The sequence below is a fragment of the Onychomys torridus genome, chromosome 18 (assembly GCF_903995425.1).
Source record: "Onychomys torridus chromosome 18, mOncTor1.1, whole genome shotgun sequence".
NCBI lineage: Eukaryota > Metazoa > Chordata > Mammalia > Rodentia > Cricetidae > Onychomys > Onychomys torridus.
The window spans coordinates 22,510,957-22,528,172 of record NC_050460.1 but is presented as its reverse complement, the minus strand read 5'-3'; the positions used below and the strand labels follow the sequence as shown (position 1 = coordinate 22,528,172).

Genomic DNA, 17,216 nt, shown 5'->3' with positions numbered 1-17,216 from the left:
ATTGGGCCTTCTCCAACAAGCTGATCCTGAAAGATTTGTATACCTCTATCCCTACATTGTTTTGCTATGTTTTTAGCTTTCTGTTTGAACCACATTTGCCACTGGAGCTGCTGTCCGGGTTCCAGAACTGCCTGTGCCAGCTCCCGCCAGTCCTGTGGTATAATTCTATTATAAGTTGACCAGGAGTTTAACATTTGTTTTACATATGGAGAATGCATACCATAAGATACTATTGCTTCCTTAAACCTTCGTAAGTCTAACATTTCAACTGGAGTCCAAATATTTTGTGTAGTCACTTGACCAGGTTGCTGTTGTATGGTTACTGGATAAATTAAGGGTGATTGTGTGAAAACAGGCTTCCTTTCTGTAACCTTATAATCCAATCCTGAAACAACTTCACTGTTAATTTCTTCTGTCTGAATCTGAATTTCTCTATAATTCATTTTAACAGGTTTAATAGGTTTTTCTAAAATTTTTATCCTGGCACTTAAATTGACTGTCTTTTTAAAGTGTAAAATATGGATAAGAAGAATAACAATGTACATAATTTGATCAACATTAATCTTCTCATATAGTTGTTCCATTACCATACTGCCTAAAATTTCAAACAAAGCCCAATTTTCTTCCAGTGTACACATAAAACCCATTTTTTTTTAATGTGGAAAAAATCTCTTTTAAATAGTTTCCTTTAAAATATCTGATATAAATGACTTACCAATTCTGTGTAGAACAGTAGAAATCCGAGGGAATTTCCAAACAGCTACCTAGCGTCCGAGGTGGGAATCCAGAGAGAGAGAGAGAGAGAGAGAGAGAGAGAGAGAGCAAGAAAGCGTAGCCATGTTCTGGCTAAAAGCTTGAATCCAACGGCTTCAATGTTCCGGTCTGAGCTGAGTCGAGCCTGGGCTCTGGCTTCCTTAAGCTCCGACTGACCACGTGCACTGGCATTTCAGCCAAAAGCAGCCTATCTGCAGTTGCGTGTAGCTCCTGCAGGCCTGAGTTGTTTGTAGCACCAGCTTTTTAAGCAAGTAACTCCAGCTGTGGCTGTAACTGCTGGTAGCTAAGGTAGGTTGGGCCTGAGTCCTAAACTGAGCTAGGCCCAGTTTAGCCTGGGGCTAAGCCAGAGCTAGGGAGCCAGAACCGCCCAGGCAGGAAGCCGGACCCACTGCCAAGGCAAAGGGTTTTTTAATGAATTCTTGCCATGTTGGGTGCCAAATGTAGATGTATCCGCCTTGTTAAATAAGAAACACAAAACAGATTGCAGAGTTAAAAACCACGAGGTCAGAGCAAGAGCAGAAAACCTTACCCTTCACTGCTTCTGTGGTTCTTCCTCTCCGCCAGAGACCTACCTCTCTGTGTCCTGTCTATTTAAAAACTGTTTTCCTCTCTCATTGGTTGTAAACCCAGCCACATGACCTCCTTGTCACTGCCTGTTTGTACAGACCTCCAGGTCTTCTATGGTTGGTATTGAGATTAAAGGCGTGTGTCTGCCATGCTGGCTGTGTCCTTGAACACACAGAGATCTGCCTAGCTCTGCCTCCCAAGTGCTGGGATTAAGGGCGTGCCCCACTACTGCTCGACTTCTGCTCTGGCTTGCTCTGACCTCAAGGCAACTTTATTGACATACAAATAAAATCACATTTCAATACAAATAAAATATCACTATAGGCTAAGGCTGAGAATCTGGCTCGCTTACGCGCACCTGGACCTATTGGTGGTTCCCACGTGGCGTATCAGGGTTGGCTACCCAGTGATTACTTAAGGCTGTGAGCAGGTTTTCCCGGGGTCAGAAGTCAGAAGATTGTTCAAGGTTCCTGAATAAACTGCAGAAAGAAGAGCCTGGTGTGGCGTCTTCCTTGCTGGTTGAGGCGGTGGTGGCAGTCAACATCTGATCTTTTTGTCTTATCACTCTCCATGTTATTTTTAGAGACAGGGCCTCTCAGGAAACCTGAATTCTTTCATTTTGCTGGACCAAGTGTTTGGTGTGCCCTCTGGATCTGATTATTTCTGTTCCATCTTTGTAAAGCACTAAAGATACAGAGGTGGACTATCCTGTACCATGTTTATATAGTTTCTGTGAACCCACCTCATTCTTGGGAGCTCTTTCCCCAGCACACAGAGTTTTTCTATATACTTTCCATCAATTAAATAAATACACAAAATGATCAAATTATAAAGATAACAGCCTTATCATGGCCTAGAATTTTGGAGATTCTAGTCCATCATTTTTTTTTCTCTATTGTTGTTGGCTCCTAGATGGGCAGCACATACTTTTGGGTAATCTAGAGAGGAGTAAGCCCAGTTCTCTTTACCAGAGGAAAAAAAAACAAAAACAAAAAACAAACAAAAGAGGAGGGTCCCAAAGTACTCTTCACAGGCAAACCCCCAGTGGCCAGACTCACCAGAATGCCAGAATCCCCTACATAAGGCCCCATTCTGTGCAGGGATTTTTAACATTTCTCAGTAGCACTGAGCTGGGCAGCACAGGACAAAATTACTCATACAAAATGGAGTCATAAAGGTCCTGAAAGGAGATATATGGTGTAGTTAACACCAGAACCCAATCACCAAAACAAAATCTTGTCTTCATGCCAAGCCTCATGTCAAAATGTCAAAATGTGGTAGATGTGAGCTCCTAAGGTCTTGGGTAATCCAATCCTTCCAGTTATGTTAGCAGCCAGCCACAATTCTTTTTTTTTTTTTTTTTTTTTTGGAGATTTTCCCATCCCCACTCAGGTTCTTTCAGCAGGCATTCCTGTATTTCTGCCATTTCTTCAATGCTAGGGTCTCAGAGACAGCTCAATATAGTTTCAGGCACAATTTCCTAAGCAGATCTGTGAAAAAAGAGTGTGCCCTGGGGCTCTTTTCTCATTCTCCACCCTGGAAATTTTGTGAAACAAATTTTCATGCTACCTTTTTGAGATTCTGACAACCACAGTTTTGCTTATTTCTGATAATCCCTCCATGTTACAATTTATTGTCCTAATGCAAAGTAGTGGGCTACTTTTTCTTCGTGATAGTAATCATAGCCCAGCACTCTCCTTATTCTTCTTATAAACTTGTCCCATTTTATCAACATGTGAAAGTCTCAAATGTTTCCAAAGTGTATTTACTGTTGAGTGTTTGGAATTTGCCTGAGGCAGTCAGCTACAGTCTAGTGTGGCTGCAGGAAGTTGAATCCTATTTACATTGCATTCAGAGAAACTAATTCATCATCTTTAGGCAATCTCCCCCAAAGTTTCAAGACATGGACATAATGCCTTAGTCTTTTATTTTTGTCATGATGTAACTTGAGTAGTTGCCAGTCTAAACCTCATTGTTGTATGTTTAAGACACGGTAACACCCTCTCTCCCTATTTCAAATTCCACATATTATCAATTATCCCATTACAGTACTGGGATAATCACACTATGAAAAGGAAAAGAATTATTTTGGCTCACAGTTTTGGAAGGTGTGGAATCATTTGACACCATTGCTTTTGTTTTCTGTGGGGATGGTGGTGGTCCTTGTCAGGGCAGCTTGCCAAGGAATCCAGAGTGGACAAAAGGCTCATGGTATGGAAACAAAATTTTGAGGAAGGCATACTCCTTCCAGGATACAGTCCAGTGTAAAGAAAATGAAGAAACAACCCCAATAAACTCCAAATTTTAAAGAGTCTGATATCTCTGAATAAGGAAAAGCTAGGAAATAACTGTTGTGTATGAACTGAGAGAATACTAAAGTTTGAAACTAAGGAAAGTTCCTCTATCAGTGAAGTTTATTAATGTATTTTACTCTTCTAAACTATCAGCTGACTCTTCTCTAAGTTTCTCTCCTGTTAGTGTTCCCCGTGGAAGAACATTGGTGAAGATACATTCTCTCAGCTTTTATACATTTGTGAATACTTTCATCTCTCCAACAAATTGGGTAATTTTCAGGTAGAATACACTCAGTCAACTATTTGGCTTTGTTCATTTCTTTTGGTACTATAAAAATACCATTTTACTCTCAGTGAGCCTGTAAGTTTATGCAGAAACCTGTTTTTTTTTTTTTGTTTTTTTTTTTTTTTGTTTTTTTTTTTTTTTTTGCTTTTGTTTTTTGAGACAGGGTTTCTCTGTGTAGCTTTATGCCTTTCCTGGAACTCACTTGGTAGCTCAGGCTGGCCTCAAACTCAGAGATCCACCTGCCTCTGCCTCCGTAGTGCTGGGATTAAAGGCGTGTGTCACCACTGCCTGGCCCACAAAACTCTTATAGGTGTCATATTGAGAATCCCACATTACTTTTTAATATTTTGTTCTCAGCCTTGAGAATTTCATCTTTCACATTTGAAAGATTTGTTTAGGATTTTTCTCATATTTAATTACTTGAGAGTCTTTTGCAGTATGTTTTAATCATATCCATCCCCTTCCCTATCTCCTTGCAAATAGCCCTGCTATTTACTCCCCAACTTTGATTCTTTATGTTTATTTTTGGTTTTGTTTTCTTTTCCTCAAACCCACAAACTCTAATTTGTGTTACCCAGATACTATTGCGAGTGTGGCATCCACTGGAATGTGATCAACTAACCAGCGGGCAAATCTCAAAACCAACAATTGTCCATGTTCTCAGCTATGGGATAGGACATCATTTCTATTTCTCCTCTCCATTCTGGAATTTACATTTTGTGTAAGCTTATGGAAGTCTTGTGCATGCTGTCACAACTTCTGTGACTTTCCAAGGTTTGGCCTGCTGAGCTTTCTTGGTCTCTGCACCTCATCCAGTTGTGGGTCCCATGTTAGTTGCCATACACTGCTGCTTGGTGAGGGTCAAGAGATGTGCTAATATGAAGGTCTATAACTCCTGAGGGGTCTGCTTAATAGCATGTGCATTCAACAGAATACTGGTAGGAGATTCTCCTCTAGAGTCGAGTACAGCCTCATGAGCCACTAGTTTTTAGCCCTAACAAAGTTGCCAGGTGTGAGTTTTACCTTGTGAAGTGGGTCTTAAGTACAATCAGAAAACAATCGGTTATTCCCATGGTGTCCCTGCCACTCTTGGATGATAGGCATAGCTTGCTAGTTCAGTCATTGGTATATCTCACAGAGTTCACCACAGGGTAATATTATCATATTAAAACCTAGAATTGCCAGGCAGTGGTGGTGCACGACTTTAATCCCAGCACTCGGGAGGCAGAGGCAGGTTGATCTCTGTGAGTTTGAGGCCAGCCTGGGCTACGTAGTGAGTTCCAGGAAAGGTGCAAAGCTATACAGAGAAACTGTCTCAAAAAACAAAAAACAAAACAAAACAAAAACCAGCAAACAAATAAAAAATACAAAAAACCACTAGAATTATGGACTCTCATCTGACTTCCAAAATTCCATGCAGGTAGGTTTGTATGTGGATAGCTGAAATTTTCCTGTATATAAAGAGATAGGAATTGAAATATCTGAATCACTGTCTTGGATCCTCATGTTTGTAAGTGAATTAGTAAACATTTAATTTGTATATCTATTTCTTAATTATTATTTTTTATTATATTTGTGTTTTAATTTTATACATCAGCCATGAGTTCTCCTGTCCTCCCTCTCCTGCCCCCGCCCCCACCTTCCCCCCATCCCCTCCCCTCCATTCCCATCTCCTCCAGGGCCAAGATTCCCCTGGGGATTCAGTTAAACCTGGTGGATTTAGTATAGGCAGTTCCAGTCTCCTCCTTTCAGGCTGAGCAAAGTGTCCCTGTGTAAGCCCAAGCAAAGTCTGATTTAAATATTACATGCACATTTTCAGGACAGAGTTAAAGCCATCTTGCCTCCTATGATGGGAACTTTAAATAATTTACTAAATTCTAGCTTCCACAACACTTTATGGAGCACCCAAAGTACCTGAGCCTGATTGGCTTCCTGCTCCCTAGTGATCTTACACACTGATGTGCAGAGGTCTCTGCTCTCTCCTCCTTTTAAACAAGTATCTATTTGATGGTGTGTCTTTTTTTTTTTTTCTTGCTCTGTTTTTCTCCCTAAAGCCCTTGAAACTGAGGAACAGAAAGTTTTCTGGGGAGATCTCACAAACAAATACTTCAATTCATTAGGCTTAATACAATAGTAATACTTAGCTATAGATTCTAGCCTATGGATAAGGAGAAATAATGTTGTTTTACATGGAGTTTCAACTAGTTATTTCCTTCTCTCTTTGACTCTGTCTCTGTCTTTCTCTCTGTCTGTCTCTCTCTGTGTTTGTTGTTACACATGTGTGTAGCATATGCATATGTGTGTTCTAATGCACTCATATTTGATGTATGTGTGTGGATCCCAGATGCCAACAGGTGATATTTGATGTCCTCCTCTTCCACTCTCACATTAATTTTATAGACAGTCTTTCAGTGAACCTGGAGCCCACCATTTCAGCTACCCTGAGATTGAGCACCAAGGAAGTATCTATCTGCATGCCTTCCCTGTTAGTCCCCCAGTGCTAGACCTAAAGATGAGTACTGTGATATGTGACATTGCTATTTGGATACTGCGGATCCAAACTCAGATCCTTATGCTTGCACAAAAAACAAATTATCTACTCAACTCTACTTTTGCTTTATGAAAATACTTTCTGAAATAATTACGTCTGTCTTTGTTCTTAGTAACTTTTATAGCCAGTCATTGGAGTCACAGAAGAGTAAGATATTATTCATGGAAATTAGTAAGTTTTTATAAGAACAGAGAAACAATTCTTTTTGAAAAAAAATGTATTTCATAAAACAAAGGTGAAGAGTATCTTTATTCTCTTTTTTTTATTTTTTTATTTTTGAGGTCCTAAATGATTTACATCATTTCTCCCTTCCACTTCCTCCCTCCAAGTCCTCCAAATATAACCCTCCTTGGGCTCATTCAAACTTTTGGCCTCTTTCTATATTGTTATTACATACACAAATATGTATTAAAAATGAATATATATTCCTACGTATACCCTGCTCAGTCTGTATATGTTATTTTATGTATGTTTTCAATGCTGACCACTTGTTATTGGATAATTTTTGGGTTTGCTCTTCCCTGAGAAAAACTATTTCTCTCACACTCAAAATTTCTTAGTCACCCATAATTTGTTTCTGAAGGGTTGAGGCCTTGCAGTCTTACCTGCACCCACTTTACAAGTCTATTATTGGTGTCCTTGTTGACCTCATTTTGGACAGTCCTGGTGATGAGACTGAATGGATGGATATAGCTACTGATATTACTAGGGGACACAGTCTCACTGCAAACTCAATGATCCTCTGGCTCCTAGTGTATTGGTATTGTCAATGTCTTGTATCATTATTTGAATGTAACACCAGATAAATGGGATTTAAAAAACTTAAGTAATAGGAATCAAAATCTGAAGATGATTAAATGATAATTTTAACATATTTATACATATGCATTTCTTCATATATTCACAGGTATAAATAAGTATATTTTGAAATTAAATTATATTTACATAAAATTCCTATAGATCAGGTGGAAAATGTGTAAATGATCTTTACTCATCTAAATGCAAGCACTAAAACTCTTTCTTGACGTGATATATGTTTTATATTTTTTCTCAGGCATGTCATTTTTGGTTTTGATGTTGCTCCTCAAATCTCTGCTGTCACAGGCAAAGTCTAAAACAACAGAGTTTTACCTGGAGCAAACACTAAACATTTACAGAAGGGTAGTTTCATCACAACTGAAAGAAAGTGCAATTCTTTCATTTAATAAAGAGAAAATATGTGAAATTAGTTCATTTTCGGGTTGCGGATTTAGCTCAGTGGTAGAGAGCGCTTGCTTAGCAAGTGCAAGGCCCTGGGTTCGAAATTTAGCTAAAAAGAAAAAAGTCATTGGTTGCTGCTCCTTTGCTTCTCTGATCTTTCAGGTTGTTACTCCAATATCCGACTCCTGGTTTTTATTGATATGAATAATTACGTTCACAATTAAGAATAAAGAAAAATTATTTGAGTAATGATTATTCAAAGATCTACTGAAGTCAATTTCTAAAATAAACACTAAAATTTCAAAACAAACATAAACAAATGAGAAAAATGTTAGTTTATATGTTACTTAATTTTATGATTTTACTTTTATTTCTATTTTTAGTTATTTCATTAAGATTATAATCAATTTCTCCATCCTTTCATCCCTACAAACCCTGTATACGCTCATAGTTATCGTAAAAATGCATGGTCTCTTTTTTCATTAACTAGTCACACACACACACACACACACACAATGCTGACCATTTAGTATTGGATTCCCAATTGGTGTGCTGTTCCCTGGGGAAGATTATTTTGGTCTCTTGGCATTTCTTAGGTGCCTGTAGTTCTTTGTGTGAGGTCAGCTCCTCCAGGGATATCTGCCATACACTTTAGCATTGTTCAGTTCATTATTGTTATCTTTTTTCAGTTCATCTTGGGAAGTCATGTTGGGGAGTGTATGGGTGTAGATGCTGACATTCCTGGGAGAAACAATCTTAAACAGACATTCTGTTCCTCTAGCACTTACAACACCCCTCCAAAATTCCACAATAATCCCTCAATCTTAGATGTGGGATTTTCTTTATGGTTCTGTTTTATAAGTGTAAATTATAAATGTTCCTAGGATGGTTGTGGGAACAGAAAAATGCTGGGGAAATGCCTTAAATAGGGCCAACATTCTATTCTAGCTTTATATCATGTACTTTGTGAAAATAGAGCATTTCCATGTTCTTAAAGATAACTTTTTTTCCTTAATAAGATGATTTCAACTCCAAGATAGTTTAAGATTTGTAAAAATGGGTTGAAAATGAATAGTCTTCCATCTTCCTGTATTAAGTGTGATGGAAGCTGTTTTATATTTTTATTAAAAGTATTGCTTTTCAGCTTTTGATCATTTAGTTCAGAGTATCTAGTTCCCAATGCAGAAACAGGGAACTGGCAGGATGGAAATGTGTTGTTAACTTTGATCCTTGAAGAGAAGGAGAACAAAGAGTACCTCAAGTCATTATTTGAGATTTTGATTCTCATGGGAAAGCAGAACATACCCTTGGATGGGCACGAGGCAGACAAGATCCCAGAAGGCCTCTTTGGTGTACATAACTTTCAGGCACCAGGATCCTGGAGTGCCGAATCAACTCTGGAGAGGAGATCCTGTGAGGGCCACAGCGGTGAATCTGTTATTCTGCTCCAAAGCGCACCAGAGACAGATGCTGGAGATCTGTGAAAGCTGTATTCAGGAGGAGATGCTCAGGGAAGTGAGAGACTCACACTTCATTTCCATCATCAGAGATGATGTGGTGGACATAGCAGGAGAAGAGCACTTTCCCGTGCTGGTGAGGTTTGTCGATGAAGCTCATAACCTGAGAGTAGAGTTTGTTGGGTTTCCTCTGCCCTATGAAGCTGATGAACAAATTTTGGCTGTGAAATTTCACACTACAATAACTGAGAAATGTGGATTGTATATGGAGTATTGTCGTGGCCAGGCTTACATTGTGAACAGCGATTTTTCTTCCAAAATTAAAGTTGTTGCTTCGAGACTTTTAGAAATGTACCCCCAGGCTGTCTACACACTCTGCTCTTTCTGTACCTTAAATTCGTGATTGGCGAAGTCTGTCCCTGTGATAGGGGTATCCATGGCTTTAGGAACGACTGAGGAAGTCTGTTCTTTTTTTCCACTGGTGACAACAGCTGCCTTTAGACTTTGACAATGTAATTTCTGTTCTTTTTCATAACAGTGAAGTGCAGGGTAAAGAGCTGAAGGAAGTTTGCCATTCCCAGTGGACAGGCAAACATGATGCCTTTGAAATCTTAGTGAATCACCTACAAGCACTTGTTTTTTGTTTCAATGGTCTAAATAGCGACACAAATATTAGGTGGAATAACTGTATAGCTGGACAAGCATTTCTACTCAATAGTGCAGTGACAGATTTTGATTTCATTGTTACCATTGTTGTTCTTAAAAATGTGTTATCTTTTACAAGGGCATTTGGGAACAATCACCAGGGACAAACTGCATTCACTTAATCAAGGCATGGAGGATATTGAAGTTAATCATGAGTTTTGGTTTGAGAAAGCCACAAATTTAGCAACCAAACTTGACATTCAAATGAAACTGCCAGGAAAATTCCAGAGGGTCCAGCAAGTTAACCTAGAACCTTGGATAATTACTATAAAGACACCCTCAGTGTTTCAACAGTGGAGCACATTATTCAGGAACTTAAAGACATATTCTCTGAACAGCACCTCAAAGTTCTGAAATGTCTATCTCTGGTAGCCTCAGTGATGGGGCTGCTCAAATTCAACACATCAGAAAAGCTCCATGCTGAAATGTAAAGAAGTGACCTACCCAATCCTGACATGCTCTCAGCCAAGCTTCACTGTTGGAGAGTCAAGTGGAAACACAGAGGGAAAAATGTTGACCTCCCATCCACCATTTATGAAGCCCTCCATCTTCCTGACATTGTTTATTTCTCAATGTCTATGCCGTGCTGAAGGTCCTATGTATTCTCCCTGTGATGAAAGTTGAGAATGAGCACTATGAAAATGGGCGAAAGTGTCTCAAAGCATATTTGCGGAACACTGAAAGACCAGAGGTCAAGTAATTTGGCTTTGCTTAACATAAATTTTGATATAAAATATGATCTGGATTTAATAGTGGACACATACATCAAACTCTATACAAATAAACCAGAGCTTCTTACAAATAATTCAGAAACCATTGAAAATACCTAAAAGATTTTAAAAATGGCTGTTGTCTGTGGTGATATTTTAATTGTGCTGAAATGTGATATTATTTGTATGTTAATAAATAAAGTTTTCCTGGAGATCAGAGGTCATTAGTGAGCCAGGAATAGAAGTCAGGTGGTGATAGCCCAACATGGCAGGCAGAGTCTCTGTGGTCAAGGACACAGCCAAGCATGGTGACACGAACCTTTACTCCCAGTACCATAGAGACCTGGAGGTCTGTGTAGACAGGCTGTGAAAAGAAAGTCATGTGGTTGGGTTTAGAGCCAATGAGAAGGCAGAACAGAAAGGCAATAAAAAGACAAGTCAGACAGGAAGAAATTCCCTCTCTGGGGAAGAGATGGCAGCAAGTGGTAAGAGTGACGGCAGTGAGTGGTAAAGTAAAGGTGGTCTTGGCTCTTCACTAGTGCTCTAATCTCTTGGGCTTTTAACTCTGAATTTGGCTCTGTGTTTCTTATTTAATAAAACTGTTTAGAAATTCATCTACAGTTGTGTTATATTCGCTGTTTGAAAGAAAAGTTGTAATGTATAGTAGGCCAATTAACCACTGTGTATACCTTGCAGATAGACCTCCAGTTGGCAATCCACATCGTTAAACAGCCCCTGTTTGAACTCTTCTGCTCTTATTATCTGTCTGTTCTTGCAGAAATTAGCACTGGGAGTGCCAGAATGCCTCCCTGCTAGTGAAACTCTGGAATTGCTTTAGTTAAAGTCATTTTAGACATAACTTTTTCATTGTGGATCCAGATGTTAGCTGTTGAGCTATCATGTCTTTGAAAAATGAATTTTATGAGAGATACATTTTATAATGTGTTATCATGAAGTATATCATTGACTTTTGACTTTAGGAGTTATGGGTGTTTAAAATTTGTGGTAGTGGCACTTGAAAGGAAGAAGCATGGGGATCACAAACTTTAGGCCAGCCTGGGCTACATAGTGATACTCTGTCTCAAAAAAACTAGGGCTTGGAGATAGCTTAGTGGAGCACTTACCTAGCATGTGCAAGGTCATGTCTCAGTACTGCAAAAGCAACAAAGCAACAAAATCCATCTGTGATGAACAGTCACAGGAATTACAAAGGTTTATGAGCTCAGCCAGCAGGTTTCAGTATAGTTCTGTCAGGATGGAAGGACCTCAAAGGAACAAGTGAATGGCAGAGCCAGACACTTTTGTTTCCCATTTGGTTGTTGCTGTTTACATTCCTTTGTTGAGCCCATATTTTCATAAGCTTTTTCACTAGTAAATTCACTTTTTGCTTCACGGTGAAGACAGAGACAAAGGCCATCTATATAGGCAACTACTAGCTTGTCTGGTTTTTTCTTTCTTTTTACATGAGTATGTCTATCTACTGCTTCTTCTTGATTTATAAGCAAAACCTACAAAAATAAATGTTTTGTGGTTAATCTAAATAATACAGAAAATACAACTCCTTATTTTCGGTGAATAAAATCAATTTTGTACAGTTTATATCAATCTAAATAAAAATGTGAATTTTGTTTAAAAAGTATTAGTTTTCAGCTTTTGAATATTTAGTTTAAAAAATGGGGGAGGGGGGCGGTGCAGCTGATGTTTTTCTGGTCCTGCCTGGCCCATGGTCAGAACAAATCTCTCTTACCCGCCAGTCCCATAGCCAAGTAAACACAAAGAGACTTACATTACTTAAACTGTTTGGCCTAATGGCCCAGGCTTTTTGTTATCTAGTTTTCATATCTCAAATTAACCCATTTCTATAAATCTATACCTTGCCACATGGCTTGTTGCTTACAAGTATCTTTACATTCTGCTCCTCATGGTGATGGCTGGCAGCATCCTCTGCCTCAGTATTCCATATCCCAGACCTCTGCTCTCTCTTTGTCCTGCCTATACTTCCTGTCTGGCTACTGGCCAATCAGCATTTTATTCATCAATCAATCTTCCACAGCAGGGGGAGGAGTAATAGTGGCCAATATGTATGTGAAGCTTTATCTTTTTAAAATTCGATTTTTAAATTAAAATATAATCACATTACCCTCTCCTTCCTTCTGAACCCTCTCATATTCCTTCTCAGATTCTTAACACTTCCTTGATTATTATATATACATACGTAAAAATATGTAAAACATTCAAAACAATGGTTTAAAGAAAATACCTGCAAAAATAAAGTATCTGAAGGCATTGATCCAATTCATTGGATTATGATTCAGGTAAAAAGAAGTCTAAAGACAAGAAAAAAAAGATAAAGGCTTAGGGGAGTTATTTGAAATAACTGGGCAATCTAGTTCAGAAAATAAGTGTCCATATACCATCACAAGACATCCATATCATACACCCAAACACATACCCCTGCCAATGTAACATACTGTCACAACACATCTGTATCACACACCCAAACACACACCCTTGCCAGGGTTCAGGTACAATCTGTAATGGAAGCAGAGATATCATTAAAAAAAAAAAAAAAGAGCTTCAGGAGTACGAGAGCAAAACAGTATCTTCTAGACATGACAGGATCACTACATTAATGCACTTGAAATATCTGTACTGTCTGCATGGTATACACACTAGATTAAGCCGGATAACATTCTGTCATGGAAGGGAGAGGATATCATGACTCCTCAACCCTGGTCCTCGCTGAAGAGGTATTGAGAGTATACGTGATAGGCATAGTTGATTTTTAAGGGTTTCATTCCTAGTAATTTGACCATGCTCCAACAGATGGCCTAACTACATGAGCAGTACAAATTGGATTCAGTGGTTTATTAAAATAAAGCCAAGATATAGTGAGATTGTCCAGTGGTAACAAGTGTGCAATGATCTTCCAGAAGACCTGGATATAATTGCAAGCACCAATACTTGGTGGTTGACAATTAGCTGTAATTGAAGTTCCAAGGGAAACAATACCTTCTTGCCACTTCATTCACTGAAGTCACATGGTGCACCTACACACACACACACACACACACACACACACACACACACACACACACACCAAAACAAATATCAGAAATTTCCTTGTAGAAAGAGAATAAAGAAAAGGGCAGGGGAGAGGCCACAATGGTCCAGAGCACTTGATGCTTTTGCATAACAGCCATCTATAACTCTAATTCCAGATAATTTGACAATGTCTCTGACATCCATAGGTACCAGGTAAATATTGCATTCAAGTAAGACACTCATAAATTAAAATGAAATGTGTGTAGTAGTTTTGTTATTTAAAGAGGGTATGAAGTTAAAGGGTGTGGGAACTTATAGACTGGATTTAGGAGGAGTTAGAGAAAGGGGGAAGAGTGAATTTGATCAAACTACTTTTGTGAAAGTAACGAAGAATTAGTAAAATATTGTATTTTTAAAAGGAATGTAAGAATCAGTACAGGCAGGTCCTTGTGTAAGCCCAAGGCTCCAAACAGCCAGCTCATGCACTAAGGACAGGTCCTGGTCCCACAGCCTGGGTGCCTCCCAAACAGATCAAGCTATTCAATTGTCTCACTTATCCAGAGGGCCTGCTCCAGCTGGGGGCTCCACAGCCTTTGGCTCACAATTCATGTGCTTCCATTCATTTGGCTATTTGTCGCTGTGATTTTTGCAATCTTGGATTCAAACTGCCTGTCTGTTCCCACTTACTCTGAATATAAGAATTTGAACAAAGAATTATAGATCCTTCAGAAGGGTTAACTAAAATTGAATACAAATGCTATCTTCCTGTCTAGGGTTACTCAAACAATGGTATACATTTAAATAAGCAATGGTGATTCTAACTGAGAACTTCTCCTTTTTTATTCTTATCATTTTATTGTAGATGACAAACAAAATTCTTCCTGTCTGTTCTTCTGTTTGGTTTCTTGGAAAAATTTTTCCTTGATATCCATTAGTGCAATAAATCCCTTGTGTTGAGATGTGCCTCTCAGTCAGACTAGCTTTATATCTGGCCCTCTTCATCAAAACACTCAGTGTAATCCTTTCACTTCTATTCTGTCTTGATGCATACAGAGGTTCATTACTGCAGCTCATTTGCACTGAAATCTCCTTTTTCTGCCAGCAGAGCCAGCACATTTCCAGCTAGGTAATGTTACTGTTTTATGACATTTTATTTTAGGGTCCAAGATTATGAGGATGAAATGCATTGTTTTACACAAACAGAAAGGCTTCTCTGGGTTTTCACAACAGGTCTAACCCTTACCACAGATGAAAGGCCATCCTGTACAGCTTTGTCCTAGGTGATCACTGGAGCCAACATTCTCACAGTTATCTACACAAATGTCTGTAAGTAGCCTAGAGTTTCTCACCCAGGGCTCTCAAGCATTTCAGATCTGTTTTAGATGACTAATCAAACGCATTGAGAATTTGAGATGTCATCAAATTTTAAATCTACTACTAACTATATCCACTCCTCTACTGTAGGAGATAATGACCTATTCATGAGCTACCAAAGAGGCCCTCTGGCTCACACTTAGCTGCTTATTAACTGCACTTAGTCTCTCATTAGCTCATGTATGGTCTCAACATAACTAAATAGGATCAGACAACCTTGCTGTTCCACAGACCCTCTTTCCTAATATCATTCAATTTTCTCAATTATCTTTCATGAATTTCCAATTTTGAAATTATTAACGCTATACATTTGAATATTTTTGAAATAATATTACTATTATCATTTTGAATGAACTGGCATTTTACAGGTGAATAAATGCTCCTTCAGTTTTCTGATTCTTCAAACTATGAAACTATTCAAATATAGAAAAGATAACAAATTCTTTTTACAATTTGAGAAATATAGCATGCTGAATAAATTTTAAATTAAAACTTGCAGTGTAAAATTTTAATTTGTTCTATTCAGGATTTACCTTTTAATGATAAATTTTGGTATTTTATGTCTTAAAATATTATGTCTTAAATATAATTCACTGAAGAATAGTAAGCAGAAAGTTTACGGTATTATTAGTATAGTACCTGACCATTCTAATTAATAATATTTGTTATTGAACCAAAATGTCCCAGATTATTTATTAAAAATGTAATTGCTATTAGAGACAACTTGACTAATTACCCAAATGCTTTTCAAATATTGCAATTCAAGAATTGGTAGGTAAGCACCATACAATTTAAACTTAAACTATTCTTGCCTTAAGTGGTCTCATGATATCATGCTGTAATCTTATTTTTTTAACTCGGACAGTGAAAATATCCCTCTCCTCTTACTAAGAAATTGACCTATCCAAAACCACAGGCTTCTTTCAGATATATGGGATCATTTTTTTAGAGATGTCCATGGTTAAATTCCATGATCACTTTGATTTGTGTAATCCATTCACCCACTTAACCATTACTACCTTTTCTAAATATCAGCACTTTTTGTTAAGTTACTGACATATTAGAATTTAAATCTTCTTACAACAAAAAATGCAAATATGAGGAGATGGGTATGTGAGTGAGTTTAGTTGAGCCATTGACAATGAATGTCTGTTTCAAAACATGTTTACAAGGTAAGAAGAGCCAGTATTTGTCAATTAAATTTAATGCTCCAAGTCCTAGAATTACTTCATTGTTAGTTGTCTTGACCTTGCTTCTATTTATTATTTCACATATTTCAATTCTCTAATTATCCCTGTATCCAGGTGTTTTTGCACTTAAGGGCTTGTACAATCTGAAAGTTTCCTTTCATGATAATTTCTAATGTGTTTATAAAAAGATTTCATATTTCCAAGTTATGACAGTAAATATATAAGGGTTGTTATCAACACCCCCAACAACACTGTACAAACATTGCTTTCATAAAAAATAAAAGTCCAGTTCCCACATCCTCCAAGGGACGTTTATTCCAAGGTGATCTACTTCTTCAAATTACATTTGTTGGCAATTTTGCTAGCAAGGTATCTCCAAGCAAGATTCTGATATGAAATTATTTCATTAAGAAGGAGAATTTCAGAAAGAATTAAAAAATAAGGATAATATAACTTGTCCTAATTCTATGAGAATATAGAATAATATCTGATTTTTTTCATGCCTCTATTTTTTTATTTATCTTCTATTGTATCATTTATCATCTTTGTCCTGACTTAACCATGAATTTCTTAATCTTCCCTTTGGATATTAGGATTCCATAAACAGGAGGCAGAAAGGCAGAACTTCTGGCAACTTGTCAAAGAAGTTTAAAGTCAGACTAAGTTAATCCTCTCTAGATCTGTACTAGCAGTTTGACTACTTGAAATTAAAGGTTATTAAATGAAATTTAATGAAATGTATTTAATGAAAATTATTTTTCAAATGCAAGTATCTGAGGATATATATATATATATATATATATATATATATATATATATATATGCTGTTCTTACCATGATGTGACATTTACTTTTGTATTAGCTTATACTGGATAGGAATATTGTAAAATTTTTCAGTTAAATAGTTAAATTATAACAATTTAGGTTTCTTTAGTGATTGATGTCTGAGTTGTTTGATCATATACACATGAATATATCCAGGTACCTACTCCTTTCTTTTCTGTTTTTGAAATAAAACAGCATGATCAAAGTCAACATAAAGAAGAATGAGTTTATTTTGGCT

General features: G+C 37.6%; 1 pseudogene; it reads left to right on the top strand.

Moving 5' to 3' along the window:
- The first annotated feature begins 5,306 nt into the window (after positions 1-5,306).
- Positions 5,307-10,664, top strand: LOC118569864 (annotated as a pseudogene).
- The last annotated feature ends 6,552 nt before the right edge of the window (positions 10,665-17,216 follow it).